We start from the raw sequence: 21,944 nt of genomic DNA on the forward strand, positions 1-21,944 counted from the left end.
GTAGTAAATTGACATGTACTCTGGGGTATTTTCATTCTTCCATTCTCTTGACAATGACTGACACAGCCAATGCTGTGTCTTGTCTTGGCGGCACAACACGTGTAAAGCATTGCTCAGGTTCACGCAACATCCAGGATACGGTGTAAATCCTTATGTCTGCGTCAAGCATGCACAGAGTTCAGATGCAGCATGTTGATGTAAGACACAGAGCATCATTAATTTGCATGTCATCTACTACTCTGGATGTCTTTTGCTGTTCCGTGATGGCCAAACAATGCCAACACCCCTGGACCTGTACACACACAGTTATCGATCATGGCTTTTGAACTTGGCACTTCTCAGAGACGCATCACCTTGTCAATACCCATGTCCATGTTGGTACTTAAGTGCATCCACAACGTTCATGAGATGGGGCACGTGCATTGTTTGAGAGGCACAATAGACTGGAGCATCTGCAATGTGCATGTATGAGTTGTATGCGTATTCATATGAGTGAGTGTTTTGTTGTGGTACATGACAATTGGGACAGTGTTGCACTCCAATGCCTGTCCCCAGGGGAAGAGTTTCTGTAAGGGGGGTGTATGACAGGCCATGCTAGTAGTTTGCGTGTGAATTGCAAGCGTCCATCGTTCATGATTTGGCTGCCCCCTGATGTAGCATGCTGGCATATTCGTGGTTTTGTGTTCATGCACAGGATGTGTGACCTTGTCCTGGTGTTTGTGTTTGCAGTGATCACAGGAGGGACTTGTGCTGCCTACACCTGTGCCCATTGTGTACTACAGAGCTTTCCGAGATGTGTGTCCTGACACAGTACAGTGTTGACTGCAAATGGTGGGTGTGTTGCAGGCACTTAGTAGATGACTGCTGGTACTTAGGAGACATCCCTAAACATTCTGCTCTATGGTGTTTGTAAGGGCCACCGAGGGAGAGGCCTGTGCAGTGCTTGTGTGCAACTGTGTGTGTGCCCAGGGAGCTGCGTTGAGGTGACAGAGGGAGGAACACTGAGGGATGGATACAGAGGGAGGCAGGCAGACAGAGGGAGAGAGGGCCACAGAGGGAGAAGGCCACCGAGGGAGAGGGCCACAGAGGGAGAGGGCGACAGTGGGAGAGGGCGACAGTGGGAGAGGGCGACAGTGGGAGAGGGCGACAGTGGGAGAGGGCGACAGTGGGAGAGGGCGACAGAGGGAGAGGGCAACAGATGGAGAGGGCCACAGAGGGAGAGGGCCACAGAGGGAGAGGGCCACAGAGGGAGAGGGCGACAGTGGGAGAGGGCGACAGTGGGAGAGGGCGAAAGTGGGAGAGGGCGACAGAGGGAGGCAGGCAGACAGAGGGAGAGAGGGCCACAGAGGGAGAGGGCCACAGAGGGAGAGTGCGACAGTGGGAGAGGGCGACAGTGGGAGAGGGCGACAGTGGGAGAGGGCGACAGTGGGAGAGGGCGACAGTGGGAGAGGGCGACAGAGGGAGAGGGCAACAGATGGAGAGGGCCACAGAGGGAGAGGGCCACAGAGGGAGAGGGCCACAGAGGGTGAGGGCGACAGTGGGAGAGGGCGACAGTGGGAGAGGGCGACAGTGGGAGAGGGCGACAGAGGGAGAGGGCGACAGAGGGACAGGGCGAAAGAGGGAGAGGGCGACAGTGGGAGAGGGCGACAGAGGGAGAGGGCAACAGTGGGAGAGGGCAACAGAGGGAGAGGGCCACAGAGGGAGAGGGCGACAGTGGGAGAGGGCGACAGTGGGAGAGGGCGACAGAGGGAGAGGGCCACAGAGGGAGAGGGCCACAGAGGGAGAGGGCCACGGAGGGAGAGGGCCACAGAGGGAGAGGGCGACAGTGGGAGAGGGCCACAGTGGGAGAGGGCGACAGAGGGAGAGGGCTACAGAGGGAGAGGGCCACGGAGGGAGAGTGCGACAGTGGGAGAGGGCGACAGTGGGAGAGGGCGACAGTGGGAGAGGGCGACAGAGGGAGAGGGCGACAGAGGGAGAGGGCGACAGAGGGAGAGGGCGACAGAGGGAGAGGGCGACAGTGGGAGAGGGCGACAGTGGTAGAGGGCGACAGTGGGAGAGGGCAACAGAGGGAGAGGGCCACAGAGGGAGAGGGCGACAGTGGGAGAGGGCGACAGTGGGAGAGGGCGACAGAGGGAGAGGGCGACAGAGGGAGAGGGCCACAGAGGGAGAGGGCCACAGAGGGAGAGGGCCACAGAGGGAAAGGGCCACAGAGGGAGAGGGCGACAGTGGGAGAGGGCGACAGTGAGAGAGGGCGACAGTGGGAGAGGGTGACAGAGGGAGAGGGCGACAGAGGGGGAGGGCAACAGAGGGAGAGGGCCACAGAGGGAGAGTGCGACAGTGGGAGAGGGCGACAGTGGGAGAGGGCGACAGAGGGAGAGGGCGACAGAGGGAGAGGGCGACAGAGGGAGAGGGCGACAGTGGGAGAGGGCGACAGAGGGAGAGGGCGACAGTGGGAGAGGGCAACAGAGGGAGAGGGCCACAGAGGGAGAGGGCGACAGTGGGAGAGGGCGACAGTGGAAGAGGGCGACAGAGGGAGAGGGCCACAGAGGGAGAGGGCCACAGAGGGAGATGGTCACAGAGGGAGAGGGCCACAGAGGGAGAGGGCGACAGTGGGAGAGGGCGACAGTGGGAGAGGGCGACAGTGGGAGAGGGCAACAGAGGGAGAGGGCCACAGAGGGAGAGGGCGACAGTGGGAGATAGCGACAGTGGGAGAGGGCGACAGAGGGAGAGAGCCACAGAGGGAGAGGGCCACAGAGGGAGAGGGCCACAGAGGGAGAGGGCCACAGAGGGAGAGGGCGACAGTGGGAGAGGGCGACAGAGGGAGAGGGCGACAGTGGGAGAGGGCAACAGAGGGAGAGGACGACAGAGAGGGAGAGGGCCACAGAGGGAGAGGGAGACAGGGATGGAGACAGGTTGTTTGTGCTTGCTCGCTTGCTACACTGCCTTACTGTGTCACAAAATATTGCATCTCTGGAAGGTGTGTCCGCAACATGAAATTGTTTAGGAGCTGTGGTCTACTATCTTGTGTGATATTTCCCTATCCCAGTACATTGGGCATGGTGCTTGGGTGAGGCCCTGGAACATATGGGATGAGAGCAGCCTCCTACCCTCCACCTTCCACCCTTTGTGGCTCCCACTTGCAACAAACCACTTTTAGTTGTGTCCTGCTAGGACTCATGGCCACCCACCGCATGCTGCTGGGCACTGTTGTAAGTCCACCCATGTGACATGTATTTTTTGTACACTCACCAGACTCAACGGCTCCTTCTATTCCATGTACTCCCACCGGTGGCAGCAGGGCCATGACTCTCTCCTACCAGGGATGGTATACAGGAGGTCTGCGGGGACCACCACCTCCAGTGTGGTGTGCAGAGGCGTAGTCCTGGTCCATCTTCTTCTTGACCATCCTCCGCAGCTCATACCACCTGGACTGGCATTCCCCCCTGGTGCACCTGATGGGTGCAACAGCATTGACCCGGTCTACGATCCTCTCCCACAGGCGTGTTTTTTCGGCCAGGCTGGTCTGTCTGACCAATGCGCCAAACAGCTGTGGCTCGACACTGATGACTTCATCTGTAAGTATCTCATTCTCCGGGTTAGTGAACTTTGGATTCTTGGGTGTGATCATGGTGTGGGGTGTATGTGATTGAGAGGGTGATGGTGTGTATGGATGAGGGTGTGTGGTTGTGATTGTGAAGGGTGTGGTGTGGGTGTAGATGTGATAGGGTGTATGTGTGAAGGTATGTGGCTGCAATTGTTGGTGTGCTCTCTGTTTCTTCGCAAGACTGGGTATGTTGCAAAGGATGATGGGTTGTATGTGTGGACCCTTTTATTGGTCAAATAGTGGGTGTGGCTTTATTTGAATTGGGTGTGTGTGTGTTATATGGGGTGGGTGTTAGTGTTGACCTCTGTTTGGCTGTGACCAGGACATTGATTCTCTATGGTGTATACACAGGAGACATGTTCAGTGTTGTTGTGCGACTTGTTTGCAAAGTCCTTGTGCTGGTTTGGGTGTTGGCGTTATGTGTGCGTGTCGTACTTGTGCATGCGATTGACTGGTACGGGCCGTTGGCGGGTGGGGGTGTTCACGTCGGCTTGTTGGGGGGGTGTGCGTGTCGTACTTGTGCGTGCGATTGACTGGTACGGGCCATTGGCGGCTGGGGGTGTTCGCGTAGTGGGGTGTGCGTGTCGTACTTGTGCGTGCGATTGACTTGTACGGGCCGTTGGCGGGTGGGGGTGTTCGCGTGGGCTTGTTGGGGGGGTGTGCGTGTCGTACTTGTGCGTGCGATTGACTGGTACGGGCCGTTGGCGGGTGGGGGTGTTCGCGTAGGGGGGGTGTGCGTGTCGTACTTGTGCATGCGATTGACTTGTACGGGCCGTTGGCGGGTGGGGGTGTTTGCGTAGGGGGTGTGCGCGTCGTACTTGTGCGTGCGATTGACTGGTATGGGCCATTGGTGGGTGGGGGTAATCGCGTGGGCTTGTTGGGGGGGTGTGCGTGTCATACTTGTGCGTGCGATTGACTGGTACGGGCCGTTGGCGGGTGGGGATGTTCGTGTGGGCTTGTTGGGGGTATGCGTGTCGTACTTGTGCGTGCGATTGACTGGTACGGGCCGTTGGCGGGTGGGGGTGTTCGCGTGGACTTGTTGGGGGGGGTGGGTGTCGTACTTGTGCGTGCAATTGACTGGTACGGGCTGTTGGCGGGTGGGGGATGTTCGCGTCGGCTTGTTGGGGGGGTGTGCATGTCGTACTTGTGCGTGCGATTGACTCGTACGGGCCATTGGCGGGTGGGGGTGTTCGCGTAGGGGGGTGTGCGTTTCGTACTTGTGCGTGCGATTGACTGGTACAGGCCGTGGGCGGGTGGGGGTGTTCGCGTGGGCTTGTTGGGGGGGTGTGCGTGTCGTACTTGTGCGTGCGATTGACTGGTACGGGCCGTTGGCGGGTGGAGTGTTCGCGTAGGGGGGGTGTGCGTGTCGTACTTGTGCGTGCGATTGACTGGTACGGGCCGTTGGCGGGTGAGGGTGTTCGCGTAGGGGGGTGTGCGTGTCGTACTTGTGCGTGCGATTGACTGGTATGGGCCGTTGGTGGGTGGGGGTAATCGCGTGGGCTTGTTGGGGGGGTGTGCGTGTCATACTTGTGCGTGCGATTGACTTTGTACGGGCCGTTGGCGGGTGGGGGTGTTCGTGTGGGCTTGTTGGGGGTATGCGTGTCGTACTTGTGCGTGCGATTGACTGGTACGGGCCGTTGGCGGGTGGGGGTGTTCGCGTGGGCTTGTTGGGGGGGGTGCGTGTCGTACTTGTGCGTGCAATTGACTGGTACGGGCCGTTGGTGGGTGGGGGATGTTCGCGTCGGCTTGTTGGGGGGGTGTGCATGTCGTACTTGTGCGTGCGATTGACTCGTACGGGCCATTGGCGGGTGGGGGTGTTCGCGTAGGGGGGTGTGCGTGTCGTACTTGTGCGTGCGATTGACTGGTACGGGCCGTTGGCGGGTGGGGGTGTTCGCGTGGGCTTGTTGGGGGGGTGTGCGTGTCGTACTTGTGCGTGCGATTGACTGGTACGGGCCGTTGGCGGGTGGGGGTGTTCGCGTAGGGGGGGTGTGCGTGTCGTACTTGTGCGTGCGATTGACTGGTACGGGCCGTTGGCGGGTGGGGGTGTTCACGTAGGGGGGTGTGCGTGTTGTACTTGTGCGTGCGATTGACTGGTATGGGCCGTTGGCGGGTGGGGGTAATCGCGTGGGCTTGTTGGGGGGGTGTGCGTGTCATACTTGTGCATGTGATTGACTGGTACGGGCCGTTGGCGGGTGGGGGTGTTCGCGTGGGCTTGTTGGGGGTATGCGTGTCGTACTTGTGCGTGCGATTGACTGGTACGGGCCGTTGGCGGGTGGGGGTGTTCGCGTGGGCTTGTTGGGCGGGTGCGTGTCGTACTTGTGCGTGCGATTGACTGGTACGGGCCGTTGGCGGGTGGGGGTGTTCGCGTGGGCTTGTTGGGGGGGTGCGGGTCGTACTTGTGCGTGCGATTGACTGGTACGGGCCATTGGCGGGTGGGGGTGTTCGCGTAGGGGGTGTGCGTGTCGTACTTGTGCTTGCGATTGACTGGTACGGGCCGTTGGCGGGTGGGGGTGTTCGCGTAGGGGGGTGTGCGTGTCATACTTGTGCGTGCGATTGACTGGTACGGGCCGTTGGCGGGTGGGGGTGTTCACGTGGGCTTGTTGGGGGCGGTGCGTGTCGTACTTGTGCGTGCGATTGACTGGTACGGGCCGTTGGCGGGTGGGGGTGCTCGCGTGGGCTTGTTGGGGGGGTGTGCTTGTCGTACTTGTGCGTGCGATTGACTGGTACGGGCCGTTGGCGGGTGGGGGTGTTCGCGTGGGCTTGTTGGGGGTGTGTGCGTGTTGTACTTGTGCGTGCGATTGACTGGTACAGGCCGTTGGTGGGTGGGGGTGTTCGCGTGGGCTTGTTGGGGGGGTGTGCGTGTCGTACTTGTGCGTGTGATTGACTGGTACGGGCCGTTGGCAGGTGGGGGTGTTCGCGTGGGCTTGTTGGGGGGGTGCGTGTCGTACTTGTCCGTGCGATTGACTGGTACGGGCCGTTGGCGGGTGGGTGTGTTCGCGTAGGGGGTGTGCGTGTCGTACTTGTGCGTGCGATTGACTGGTACGGCCCGTTGGCGGGTGGGGGTGTTCGCGTAGGCTTGTTGGGGGGGTGCATGTCGTATTTGTGCTTGAGCGAGGGGTACACGTGTGGTATGTGTTGACGCTGCTTGATGCGAGCCGAATATTGCCGTTGGCGGGTGGGGGTGTTCGCGTGGGCTTGTTGGGGGGGGTGCGTGTCGTACTTGTGCGTGCGATTGACTGGTATGGGCCGTTGGCGGGTGGGGGTGTTCGCGTAGGGGGGTGTGCGTGTCGTACTTGTGCGTGCGATTGACTGGTACGGGCCATTGGCGGGTGGGGTTGTTCGCGTAGGGGGGTGCGCGTGTCGTACTTGTGCGTGCGATTGACTGGTACGGGCCGTTGGCGGGTGGGGGTGTTCACGTGGGCTTGTTGGGGGGGTGTGCATGTCGTACTTGTGCGTGCGATTGACTGGTACGGGCCGTTGGCGGGTGGGGGTGTTCGCGTGGGCTTGTTGGGGGGGTGTGTGTGTCGTACTTGTGCGTGCGATTGACTGGTACGGGCCGTTGGCGGGTGGGGATGTTCACGTGGGCTTGTTGGGGGGGTGTGCGTGTCGTACTTGTGCGTGCGATTGACTGGTACGGGCCGTTGGTGGGTGGGGGTGTTCGCGTGGGCTTGTTGGGGGGGTGTGTGTGTCGTACTTGTGCGTGTGATTGACTGGTACGGGCCGTTGGCAGGTGGGGGTGTTCGTGTGGGCTTGTTGGGGGGGGTGCGTGTCGTACTTGTGCGTGTGATTGACTGGTACGGGCCGTTGGCAGGTGGGGGTGTTCGTGTGGGCTTGTTGGGGGGGGTGCGTATCGTACTTGTGCGTGCGATTGACTGGTACGGGCCGTTGGCGGGTGGGGGTGTTCGCGTAGGGGGGTGTGCGTGTCGTACTTGTGCGTGCGATTGACTGGTACGGGCCGTTGGCGGGTGGGGGTGTTCGCGTGGGCTTGTTGGGGGGGTGCGTGTCGTACTTGTCCGTGCGATTGACTGGTACGGGCCGTTGGCGGTGTTCGCGTAGGGGGGTGTGCGTGTCGTACTTGTGCGTGCGATTGACTGGTACAGCCCGTTGGCGGGTGGGGGTGTTCGCGTGGGCTTGTTGGGGGGGTGCGTGTCGTATTTGTGCTTGAGCGAGGGGTACACGTGTGGTATGTGTTGACGCTGCTTGATGCGAGACGAATATTGCCGTACGATTCATTATTGAAGTGCGATAACTTTGTTCCGTACGAATCGCTGTCAGGCTTCTTGTACAGGATCGTACTTGTGTGTTTGTACGGGCTGGTTACGATTCGTACGGTAGGATTCCCGATGGATATTCGTACGGATCATCGACTGTGATTCGGACAGTTCAATGATATTCGTACGGAATTCGACTGGAATGGATCGGAATTCGCAGGTCGGACGTAAACTTCCCATTCGCACGGATTCGGATACGAATGCGAATCGTACGGCGGAATATTTTACCGGATCGGAATCGGCCCCAATGTGTGGTAAGAGGCTATGCACAGCTAGGATCTCAAAGTTTCAGTGCTGTAGTCAGCACCCCCATGGACTCACAGAGGCAGCCCAACAGTAACCTTCCATTGTCTAGAGGGGGTGCATTAACTAAAGGAGGAGAGCAGTTAGGAAAAGGAATTACTAAGCCAGCATTGGATGGTATGCCTTTTGAAGAAGCTAACAGGCCAAGTGTTGGCGCACACATCACCCTTAGCCCTTGGCCTGTAGTTCTTTATCTGGCACCGGAAGCAACTCCATATGTTGTGGTGTTTGGAAATGTACCCCGCTTTCGCCAGGCACAATTGAGAATTTTAACCAACTTGAGAACAAGGTCATGCATTTGATTGATTTGATTTTACATCTTGTAAAGCGCAGCGTATGCCCAAGGGCGTCTTGCCGCTGGGGCTACCTAGAAGCTAAAATTCCAACTGATTTTATTTTATCTTAACTTATTAGTTTTTAAACAGCCAGGTTTTCAGCTGACTTCTGAACAACATCAGGGAGTTGCTATTTTTAATCTCCAAGGGAAGGGAGTTCCATACCTTAGCAGTTCCAACAATAAAACTCCCCCCTCCCCCCCACAGCGTAACTGCTTGTACCTCGGGACTACCATTAAATGTGCCTGTGCTGATCTTAGATTTCTAAAAGTAGAGTATTTCCTGAGATGTGTTCTCAGATAAAGAGGCCCTTTCCCCTGTAGTGCCTTAAATGCAAGACACTGAGCCTTAAATACAATTCTCTTCCCCACTGGCAACCTGTGGAGATCCCTCAATCGAATTGTTACAGGTTCATGTTTAGGGATATCCAGGATTAATCTTGCCGCTGCATTCTACATCCGTTGGAGCCTAAGTAGGAGCCGTGCCTGAAGTCCCACGTATAGAGCGTTTCCGTAGTCCAATCGAGATATGGCCAATGCAGTGACCACCGTTTTTAAAGTATCCACAGGAATAAACGGACAGATCTTCCTAATCATTTTTAAGATGCCCCAGAAGGTGGAGGTAAGCTTGTTACTTTGACCCTCAAATGTCAATCTTTGGTCAAATATTACCCCCAGGTTTCTAACCTTTGAGATTGGTGCTGGGCAGTCACCCAGATCAGCCGGCCACCACCTTGGGGACCAGAAGGAGGTGTTAGACCCTAATAGCAAGACCTCTGTCTTGTCGCCGTTCAGTTTGAGGCAATTATTCTGTATCCACGTATTAATCTGTAGCATGCAGATGTTAAAGCGGTCAGCCGTCTCATCAATGTTGTTTGATACTGAGATCACCACCTGTGTATCATCGGCATATGATATGACTGAACTTAATTACCACTATGGGTATCCGGGTGGAAAGACACATTTTTATGGTTCAAAGAGTAAACTGGGTTGGAAGGGTTAAGAAAAATTATAAAGGAAATTGCATTATTTTCAATTTTAATAGACTTCTTGTGGCAGAGAGAATTTTAGCAGCAACAAAGTATACTATCCCTAGTTCTTGTCTCCTTCATTGTAGCTCTTCCTCTGGGATATTTCCATAGGCCGTTAGTACATCCAACACAATCTGTCCAATCGCAAACTCTGGGATCATGGGTCTTTACTCAGGAAGCAGAAATGAGTTGACCCTGATATAGGTCTTAGAAACAGCTTTACCCCATTATCATTCTCGAAAAGTTGTGATTGACTGTCAGGGGCTGATTCAGTTGATTGGAAAGTTCCTCCTGTACAGAGCTTAACTGACACCATTTCCCTTTATCCCAATAAATGTAAATGTACTATCTGGAACATCACGGACCTTGCAGGCAAGTTCAGTGATCCGATTTGTCGTTTATCAAAGGCTTTGATGTGATCTGCCACAAAGAAACTTGGGCCATTGTGAATAGTTTTTCCTTGGAGGGATCCAAGACTTTTTTTTATGCTTGCAACATCTTCAAGGCGGGGGGGCAAAGGAGGGTTGATTATTTTTGTTTCACTACTGGTTTGATGTATCCTGATGCTTTAACCACAGAATCCCTTACCCTGCAAGCCATGCCATTTTCTCAAGGACCCAATAAATTGTATTGTTGAATTTTTATAATGCTATTTCCTTGTTACCTGGGGCTTGTAATATACAACTGTTGAGTTGTTATTTAAGGACTTGCAGAGCACATAATTTACAATATGTTAATATAATGATTGCTGGTGATTTTATTGTTCACTTACGTGGAGTTCCGAGGAATGATGGTGTACAGTCGTTGGGTTGTTTCCGTCTGACCGGAATGCATATGCAACACACTCAACAGGGAGCTTATCTTAATGCTATACTGAATGCATATTATTTGGTCTCAGCAATGGGCAAGCTGTCCCCGATTAGGAGAGACAGTAACCCTACCTGTATTGGGAGGCGATGTGAGTCCTTCATAGATTTTATCTTTGCTACTAACCCCTTTTTTCTATAATTATTGGACTTTGAAATTCCTTCGAGCATTTTTAGTTACCACTATCCGGTGTGTATTAAGCCCTGTTGGTCCTTGTCCATGCAAATCCGCAGGAAGGGTGATAGTGCGACCCTTAAGACAATTGATGGGGGCAGGAGTCTCACACTCTTTTTATGACTCCCTGTATTCTGCTCTGGTCAACAGAACAACCCATGCATTATCTTAGATGCCTTTTCTGCCATTGCAAACACCAGCTTCGTTTTATAGAAGGCACTAGCCCTGCGGCAACATGATGTGGCGTGGAGATGGTTTGACTCAGGTTGCTCTCGAGCACTGAGAGCCCTTAAAACACACTGAGTGCCAAACCTAGAGCCCTTCTTTTTATTAATGTAGTGGTTTGTATAAAGCCGAACTGGCAAGATGTTCACTCAGCTGTTGACTACTTACAAATGCTCCCAGAGGATATTGCCTTTAACATTCTTAGCTTTTAAAAAGTTGCTGTTAGGCTTAGAAAAATCTGTGATTAATAATACTAACTACTGGAGCACTGATGTACAGCCAGTTTGTATAATATTTCAATTTCAACTTTATACTGGTGGCTTTCTTATGGGGGGTTTAACTTAATTTTACCAAATTAAGTTTGTGTTGCTAAATTGATTGCTACAATTATATCTAATTTTTCTGTTCCTTGCTCTGCCAACAAAAGGCAGCGCCTATCTAAGACTAGATGGTTCAATAAAGAGCGTAGGCTAGCCTGCCAACAACCGGTAGTAGCTATCAAATCAAAAGATCAATTGTGGATTCATGCAGTCAGGAATTTTTATAAATCATGTCAAACCCTAGCTAAACAGATTTGGGAGGAAGCAAGGTGGCAGGACCTTAACCCCTTGCATGCTGATGACGGCCCCCAGCCGTCATGCACTACAGTGCTTGTGTGCTGATGACGGCTGGGGGGCGTTATGACCGCACCCGAGATCGGAATGTGCTGCACAGGCGCAGAATCGCGGCAGCATGCAAGGGGTTAAACGTGCCTGCCTTGTTAAAGAGCTTCTAATTTAATTGTTCCTGAATCATGTGTTGAGCACTTTTCTACCCTTATACTCTGGACCAAATTATTAAGTACCCAGACTATTACACAGCCTTTAGTTCCGACTTGTCAAGGCCGTCCGAATCAGGTTCCTCAGGGTTGTGTGATGCTATATGGGGGCCCACCTCTGAATCGACCCAAGTCCGGTTTGCGATAAGCACAGACTTTTGGGCGCGATTGAGCGGGGGAAAAAAGAAGGGAAGGGACTGCGAGGGATGGAGACCTGCAAGGGCGACAAAAGTAGACAACAAATATCATAACCTGTACATTCCTGATCTGACTATTTCCCTCCCCTAAGGTCTGGGTCAGGCTCCTACCTTTGAAGTAAAATAGAACACTGAGAAGGATGCAAGAGATGCAGGAGCCCTCCAGGGCCTGAGGATTCTCTTCTCTTTACTTCCTTTGATTCAAAATTATAATAACAACGGAGCAATGGAACAGTTCCAGGCAAGAGAGGTCGCTGTCTTCCTCAGTTAGTTAGGCACACTACTTTAGACAGAAGAGCCGCAAAGCCCTGAAAGCCAATGTTCCTATAGTTCTGTACAATCATGAAAACAATGTTTTCCCCCAGCAGTAGTCTCTCCAATGCAAAAGCGTACGCCTAATGAGCTCTTAGGATTACGTGAAAAAAATAAACAATATAGTCACGAATGAAGCTGTGGAAATGAGGGGGCAGTGGAAACCGGGTGTATTCACCACCCTGCAAGAGACCAGCCGGTCTCAGCCAACAGAGCGATAGCACCACCCAAGCGCCTCTATGGGCGCACTCCTCCTCTACACGAGTACGCAGGAAAGTGGCGTCTCTGCGAACAGAGGAGAATACTGCCTCCCCTCACGATACCTGATATCCAGGAGTCCGGCGGGCAGAGGATCCAAGAGCGGACGGAGTCCCGGGAACCCCTGGTCTGAAGTCACAGCAAGTAATCCACAGGAAGCTTTGGGCACCACAACGGAGGTCCGAACACAGGAGACCAACAAGGAATTCAGAATTATCGGCAGCGTTTGCAGCTGGCTTGCCGTCTTTTGTGCTTCCATAGGCGTCATCACGGATCACGTGGTTCGCCGCCTACGCCCTGCGCTTGGAACCCGGGGAACATGGGAAATGTAGTCTTTCCCATGTTTCCCAGCTGAGTCTCACGCAGCTAGAGTGGTAACCAGCGCGTTGCTTGCGCGGTTCGTGACAGTACATTTCCCTCTTCTCCTGACGCTAGCTGGGAGAGGGCTTTTCTGGATGCAGCCGGTGAAACCGAGCAGTCAGTCTCGGGGCATGCACCGCCACTCCGGGCTCCCAGGAGTCCTCCTCGGGGCCGTACCCTTTCCAGGACACTAAATACCACAGTCTGCACCTCACTTTTTTCGCATCAAGGATCCCTTTGACCTCATACTCCACATCGCCTTGCACTGACACGGGAGCAGGCCTTCTCGGCCGAGAGCCCTGCAAAGGTTTCACCAGCGAAACATGAAAAACTGGATGGATTTTCATGTGTGAGGGAAGCATGAGTTTGACCGCTACAGGGTTTACAATTTTGGACACTCGGTAAGGTCCTATGTACCTGGGACCAAATACGCTGTGTCGCCTAAATCGAATGTTCCTGGTAGACAACCAGACCCAATCCCCTGCCTTGTACCCGGGACCCGCCCTACAATGTTTATCTGCTTGGGCCTTGTACCTGATATTGGCTCTGTGTAGGTTGGCTCGTGTAGACAAAAATACTCTGCGCATGCGCTGCAGCCTGTGTCTGAGATCGGGAATCCTGGGGTTAAGACTGGGTAGGGCTACTGGAGTAAACCTGGGGTGAAACCCGTATGTACAGTAGAAAGGGGTGTAAGAGGTGGATGCATGTTTAGTGCTGTTATACGATATTTCTGCCACCCACAGCCACTCCACCCATGCGTCTGTGTTGTTATCAACGTAGCATCTGAGGTATGTTTTGAGCGTTTGGTTGAGTCTCTCGGTTTGGCCGTCTGTCTGTGGGTGGAAACTTGTAGACAACGAGGATTCCATCCGCAACTCGACACACCAGGTTTTCCAGAATGTTGCTGTGAATTGAGCCCCTCTGTCGGATACAATACACTTGGGTAGGCCATGTAGTCTAACCACATGCTGTAACAACAACTTCGCTAGTCTGCTAGCTGAAGGGGCCTGTTTGCAGGGGATGAAGTGTCCCATCTTGGTCAGATAGTCCACGACGACGAATATAGCTGTGTTTCCCTGATTTTCTGGTAGTCCTACTATAAAATCGATGGAGATCCTTTCCCATGGTGTTTCGGGGGTAGGCATGGGTTGCAGTAGGCCGGCCTTGCGTTGATGATCTGTTTTCGCTTGAGCACACACTGTACAGGTCTTAACCCATGACACCACATCCTTGCGCACAGAGGGCCACCAGAACTGTCTCAAGACCTTGTCTAGGGTTTTTTCCCCTCCCGGATGTCCCGCACAAGGAAGGGTATGACACCAAGAAAACACCACTTTTCTAAGATTGTTGGACGGTATCAACAGCTGTCGTCCCCGCATAGGAAGACCATCACGCGTCCTCCAATCAGGATGAGAACGAAGCCAGCATTGCCAGTCTGTCGCCCGCGTTTCATGTCGTATTCGTTGGAGGAATGAATCGGTGTGGGTTACACAGATCACTCTGCTGGGTTCTATGATCGATTCTTCCGGTGGTTTTTCTCTCATGGGAGCGGTGTCTTGGCGTGCCAACGCATCCGCTTTCTTGTTCTCCCATCCTGGAAGAAAGGTAACCAGAAAATGGTATTCCGCGAAAAACTGCATCCATCTCAGTTGTCTGGGAGTGAGATGTCGAGCCGCTCTCATGAACTGGAGGTTCCGATGATCGGTGTATACCGTGACCTGATGAACTGCCCCCAACAACCAGTGTCTCCACTCCAGAAATGCGTAACGTATTGCCAGAAGCTCCTTCTCGACTATGGTGTAATTTGCTTCGGCTTCATTCAATTTCCGGGACATGAACGCTATGGGATGCAAACAACCTGTGGTGTCCTACCTTTGTGAAAGCACTGCCCCTATGGCGACGTCCAAGGCGTCCGCCTCTACTATGTAGGGCAGGGCTGGATTCGCATGAGTGAGAACAGGCGCGGTGGTGAATGCCTTTTTAAGGCGGTCAAACGCCATCTGGGCTTCGTCCGTCCAACAGAACGTTGTTCGTTTCCGTGTTAGCTTGGTCAGTGGGGCCACCATGTCAGAGAAGTCTCTTATGAACCTCCGATAAAAGTTCGCAAACCCCAGCAGGCTTTGGACTTCTTTGACGTTGTGTGGACAAGGCCACTCTTCTATGGCTTTGACCTTCCTCTCAGCCATGACTTGTCCAGAGGGAGTAAGCATGACCCCCAAGAATTCCACAGTGGCCACATGGAAATCACATCTGGTGATTTTACAGAACAAATGATGTTTCCGTAGAGCCTGTAGGACTAAACAGACGTGATCCACATGTTCCTTTTCTGTGGCCGAATACACAAGTATATCGTCGATATACACTACTGTGAAGACGTCCAAGTATTCCCTTAAGACTTTGTTTGAGAAGAATTGAAAGGCCGCAGGGGCATTACATAGCCCAAAGGGCATCACCATATACTCATATAGCCCGTACCGCGTCTTGAAGGCCGTCTTCCACTCATCGCCTTGTTTGATGCGGACCAAGTGGTATGCCCCACGTAAGTCAAGTTTTGTGTAGATAGCCGCAGCTCTCACCTGTTCCAAGAGCACTGGTATGAGAGGAAGGGGATACCTATTCTTGATAGTTATTTCGTTAAGCCTCCTATAGTTGATGCAGCATCTCAGTTCTCCATTAGCCTTCGGTATAAAGAAGAGGGGAGAGGCAGCTGGCGATCTGGACGGACGGATGTATCCTAGTCTTAAGAACTTGTCCAGATACTCCCGTAGGTGGGCTTTTTCAGGCCCCGTGAGTGAATAAACCTGACCACATGGAATCTCTGATCCAGGCACTAAGTCTATCCGACAATCGTAGCTTCTGTGTGGTGGTAACACCTCGGCCTTGGTGTCATTAAAGACGTCAGCAAAGCTATTGTAACATGATGGCAGAGCTACCTCTTTTTCGGCTGCGGTGGCAACATGATGTTCGCTACGGCCCTTGCCTTGTTGTTGGGTCGTGGCTTGACAATGGTTCTGGCAGTATTCAGAATCGAACTTGAGCGTCTTGTTTCTCCAGTTCACAGACGGTTCGGTTTTCTGCAGCCACGGGAGGCCTAAGATGGTGCCGTACAGAGGGGCTTGGATTATGTTGAAGGTTATTCTCTCCCGATGGTATCCATCATAAGTCATGTCACAACCCTCGGTTTGATACTGGATGGGTCCGGAAGCCAATTCCTTTCCGTCCACAGCGAATACCAATTCAGGCACTTCCTTCTGTATGAGGTTCACCCCCAGACGTGACGCTTCTCCTTCGTCCATAAAACACCCCGTTGCTCCGGAGTCCACCATAGCAGTGACATCTTGGGCCACATTCCCAATCATGAGAACCAGAGGGATAAAGAAATGTTCAGGCTCACTAGACACCTGGTTGTTGAGGGAAGGGATGACACAACCGCTCGAAGAACCCCCTTCTATGTCCCTCAAGCTTTGTCGTTTCCCTCCTCCTTTCCTACCTTCAGAACCGCCGCTTGTCCCACTTTTGTTCTTCCGTACTACGGCTTAAAGGGACACTCCCTCAAAAAATGGCCTTTTTTGCCGCAGTAGAGGCATAGACCTTGTTTCCGTCGGTGATCTCGTTCACTTAGCGTCAACGACGCCCTTACTGTTCCGATTTCCATGGCCTCAGCGGATCCAGCGGCTTTTTCTGTGACTGTGGTTTTGTCGCTGTATGGCGTTACTCTGTCCTTTCCTTTGTTCTCCCCACGGCGTTCCCGCAGACGGTGATCCAGCCTTAAGGTCAACTCGAAGAGTGCCGAACACGTCGCTGGTTGGGGATCTATCTGGGCTAAGACGTCTTTCATTTCTTCCGTCAACCCACGGTAAAACACAGCGGACCTCTTGGCTTCTGGCCAGTCGGTTTCAGCAACCAAACGCCGAAAACTGTTCAGGTATGTTACCAGCTCCGTGTTGCCCTGGCGTAGCTCCAATAGGTCTCTGTCAGCAGAGAAAGTGTCCGCCCTTCTATCAAAGGTGCGTTCGAAGCTGGCCCTGAACTCATCCCAGTCGTATAACAACGGGTCGTCTTGGCGTACTATGGGAACTGCCCATTGTGCCGCTTTCCCACCTAGATATGAAATGAGGAACGCTACCCGAGCTTGGTTTGTGGAAAACAGCTTGGGTTTGCATGTGAAATGTAGCAGTACTTGTGTCAGAAATACCTGGAACTTTTTAATGTCCCCGTGGAACCTCTCAGGAGGGGCAAGGGGGACCTGTACTGGCATCTCTACTACTACAGGGGTGGGACGAGCGGTTGCCCCAAAGTCAAAGGGGTTTCTTTGCAACTGGTCTATCCTAGCGTGTAACGTAGTCGTTTCTTGGCATGAGGCGGTCAATTCCGCCTGTACCAATGCTAAGGCTGCCACTATGTCTTCTATGGTAGCCATCTTGCTTGACACACAACCAGGAGGGATGCAATTCGTGGGCCGATAATTCTGTCAAGGCCATCCGAATCAGGTTCCTCAGGGTTGTGTGATGCTATATGGGGGCCCACCTCTGAATCGACCTAAGTCCAGTTTGCGATAAGCACAGACTTTTGGGCGCGATTGAGCGGGGGAAAAAAGAAGGGAAGGGACTGCGAGGGATGGAGACCTGCAAGGGCGACAAAAGTAGACAACAAATATCATAACCTGTACATTCCTGATCTGACTATTTCCCTCCCCTAAGGTCTGGGTCAGGCTCCTACCTTTGAAGTAAAATAGAACACTGAGAAGGATGCAAGAGATGCAGGAGCCCTCCAGGGCCTGAGGATTCTCTTCTCTTTACTTCCTTTGATTCAAAATCATAATAACAACGGAGCAATGGAACAGTTCCAGGCAAGAGAGGTCGCTGTCTTCCTCAGTTAGTTAGGCACACTACTTTAGACAGAAGAACCGCAAAGCCCTGAAAGCCAATGTTCCTATAGTTCTGTACAATCATGAAAACAATGTTTTCCCCCAGCAGTAGTCTCTCCAATGCAAAAACGTACGCCTAATGAGATCTTAGGATTACGTGAAAAAAATAAACAATATAGTCATGAATGAGGCTGTGGAAATGAGGGGGCAGTGGAAACCGGGTGTATTCACCACCTTGCAAGAGACCAGCCGGTCTCAGCCAACAGAGCGATAGCACCACCCAAGCGCCTCTATGGGCGCACTCCTCCTCTGCACGAGTACGCAGGAAAGTAGCGTCTCTGCCAACAGAGGAGAATACTGCCTCCCCTCACGATACCTGATATCTAGGAGTCCGGCGGGCAGAGGATCCAAGAGCGGACGGAGTCCCGGGAACCCCTGATCTGAAGTCACAGCAAGTAATCCACAGGAAACTTTGGGCACCACAACGGAGGTCCAAACACAGGAGACCAACAAGGAATTCAGAATTATCGGCAGCGTTTGCAGCTGGCTTGCCGTCTTTTGTGCTTCCGTAGGCGTCATCACGGATCACGTGGTTCGCCGCCTACGCCCTGCGCTTGGAACCCGGGGAACATGGGAAATGTAGTCTTTCCCATGTTTCCCGGCTGAGTCTCACGCAGCTAGCGTGGTAACCGGCGCGTTGCTTGCGCGGTTCGTGACACGACTAATGTCCTAGTTGTGTTAACTGATGTGCTGGCAGCATTAGACGCTGTCCCAAGTGGAACTATGGAGATTCTCTGATATTCGTTCACTCACCAATGCAGAAAACAAATTCCTGAGATCAGTAACACCTATTCCACAAAACACTGCCCTTAAACCCCTGCTGTTGGACTTGAGCAGAAAAGCTGTTGCCAGTAGAGCACAACTTCGTCCATTGCTCTACTGGCGTAGATTATGGACCACCCCTGACTGGCTGATTATACAGTGGCTCTTAGAGATATTAATTTAGCAGATTGTTCTAAAAAGATATGCTGGCTAAAAAACAAAAATCCTTATTAGCTATTGGTATGAAGGAGTTATGGCATGACCCTTTGGGATCTCTTTTTCCTGCAGCTGCCACACTAAAAGAACAATTTTAGTAAGTACATTTTGTAGCCGACACACATGTAGTGGGCAGCTAATATCTTGGGGGAAGGTTCTTGGAATTTAAACCAGATATTCTTTTGAGCCTTATTGAAACATTATATCTGTCCCCCTTGATAGAAAACTATATTTCCAATTGTGAGGATGACGGCCCAACCCCCTTTACCTACCTGAAAGAAGGTCAGGGTGACGCCGCTCTCAGGATTACACCTTTGAGAGAAAAGGAAACATGACATCCATTATCACTTCCGCAATAATCCAGCCTCTCACATGTGACAGCAGGGTGTTCGAGACCAGAGAGAAGCAAGCTAATCGCAGAGGGTTAAGGAAAGAGAGGTGGGGCAGGAAACAGGAATACAGGCAGGACATAAAGAGAAGATGGAGAATGAAGAGGGAGGAAAAAAAGATCACACGAGAAGCCCGGATCCGAAGGAGGATGCTGCTGAAACCCTGCAAGTCAGACAGACGGATCCCAGCCAGTCAGAGAAAATGAGGAGAGATACTGAGATGGAGGAAGTTCTGGAGCAGTGGAGCGAGGAATGGTGGAGACCACCGGAGGACACTGAAGGACGGCCGCAACTCTGGAGAGTTGTGGCGGAGCAGGTGAGTCAGTGTGGGATGGGTGGGCAGTCTTTCTGGGAGGAAGAGAGGTCGGGGCATGGGGAGCATGGCACAGATATATATTTTTGTAGTTGTTGGTTGTCTGGATTATTCTTTCTTTGTCCTTGGTAAGCCTACATTAGTGACATAAGAGGCACAAAAGCCCTGTGACGGTGTGAGGAAAAGAAGTGCATGTGTTCTGAGTGAGAGATACCTAGAACTTGTCTACACTGAAGAGACTTTGTTATCTCCTATAGTTTTCTACTGTTAGAATTCTTTCAGTTTTTGGATTATAAGGGAGAAGAACACTTGGAGTACTTGCGAACAGTATTTACATGCACAGCCCCTTCCTTTAACCCCCTCCCACACTGAACAACTTTTCAGAAAAAACAGTGTGGTGATAGGTAGATTAAAACCCATTTAAGACCCAATCAAAATATTCATCGTTGCTTTGTCTCCTCTTTACTGAGCCTCTGGGAGGTGCCATTCGGAAGAGGAAGGACCTAAAAAGGGAAGAAGAAAGAATTTTACCAACCTGATCATATTATTTCAACCTATCAAAATTCCATTAAAACTTCATCATTAAGAAGCATATTCAGCCTCCATGCCTGTTTGTCCACCCAGCCCTCCCACACCAATTCAGGATGGGATCTCTTTCAATCAAATCCTTAACTAAAAATTGGAATATTGACAGGGGTGATAAATGTCCTCACTGTTCATCCAGTGAGGAAAATTCTTGACATGTTTTATTTGTTTGTCCAGCTTACCTAAACCTACTAAGGAAATGGCTTTCACCTATATGTAGACTATTGGGGATGAGAAGTAATATTGTAGCAAACAGAATTTTAATGACAGATACAGTCTCCCAATTCATTGCATGTTCAGTAGCCAAGTTTTTTAACTGGATGTGAGATATTAGACCCCAAACGAATATCAAGTGAATGTCATACATTTATATCAATATTTAAATATTTTAAGAATATTTTGAATTGGACTTATTGTATGTGTTTTAATGTATGATGGGTACATTTATCTCTGTACTTGGTTATTATAGTTCGCTCAGATAAACTTGATGCTTATACCATAGTGCGCTAAATTGCCCACATTGTATCTAATATATATTTTTAGCCTGCTTATGCTAATATTTCTGCTTTGATTACCTTTTTTTTTTTAAATAAAGCTAACTGAACTGAACTTAACTACTTGAAGCAGCTTGGGACTGAGCAAGCACTTCCCAGTTTTCTTATCAGTAGCGTCATTGTCTGGTGAGAGGTGAGATGTGGGAAGAAAAGAGTTGAGCATCCAGACTTGGGATTTATTTTGCTTCCTCGCAATTATAGTTTTGCATAAGGAATGGAGAAGAAGATAACTATAAGCACAATTTTAGAACTGAACTGGATAATTTGCTGACACAGGCACACATGGTTGCAGAATATGGGTTCTCTGAACCAGTTCTGAACAAAGATACCTCAAATGCATGTCTGTCAAATCGCATCCAATACGTGCTTTATCTAAAGTTTGACTTTGCAAACCATTAACAGCACACCATATTGACATTGTTGTATCTTTTCCAGGCACATTAATACTTTATATATAACATTGCACTTTAATTTTCATCCTGTGTCAAACAATGATGTCCATTCATTTGATCGGATCTACATCCCATGATTTTATCAGCGCTCATTAGACACTTTCATTTGTTTACTTAACTATTTGTACAGAACACAGGTACTTTACCAGATTAGCATATTTGAACAAGACTGAGTCCTAGTTGAAATCTGTTTTTAATAAAAAAAAAATGTAATATGTGTGTTGATTATATCTTATTATCTTATACCTGGTTGGTCGTTTTGAGCACATTTTATTATCTTATGTATATTGGATTGCAAAGGTTTTTATTAATCATGCAATAAAGTTTTCTTCTGTAGGATCAGAAATATGATAATGAACAACTATTCTTCATGTTTTTCCCTTCAAAACCCTGCAGCTGTACAAACCCTGCCTTTTGCAGTTAGACCAAGGAGGGTAAAAGTCCATCTCCCAGAGGTGCTTCGTAAATCAAAGCTACTCTCCTTTTCCTGTTTGGAATTACCCTATCCCCCACTCCAGGGATTCGAGCAAAAGGAACGGAGCTTGCATCTATTATATATGAGTATTTGAGTGGAAACTTATTAAGTAACGTTGCACCTTCATACGGAATCTAAATTGATACACAACACCCACTCCACTTTCGTATGTATGACATTACTAAATTCTAAACATGTTAAACATATCTAAATCATATCTACACATGAAGCGCTAAAAGCATGTTTCAAATACATTGTAAATGATGTATTCAAACTAAAGCATTGGTGCTGTACACATTAAAGCAAGTATTCATTCTAAGCACATGTTGACATTTAAAATGCTAACTGAATGAACCACGAAAATAAACATTTATGAAAAGGCTTGTTAATACAGAAGAAAAAGTGCCAAAACCATTTTATGTCAGATTACATAAAACTGTTTGTATGTGGACAAGGCCATATATTGTCTCTGGAAGTGTTCAAAGAATTCTTGTTCTCTATGAATAGTTCTACTATAA

Source organism: Lissotriton helveticus, chromosome 1_1 (genome assembly GCF_964261635.1).
Source record: "Lissotriton helveticus chromosome 1_1, aLisHel1.1, whole genome shotgun sequence".
NCBI classification, from domain to species: domain Eukaryota; kingdom Metazoa; phylum Chordata; class Amphibia; order Caudata; family Salamandridae; genus Lissotriton; species Lissotriton helveticus.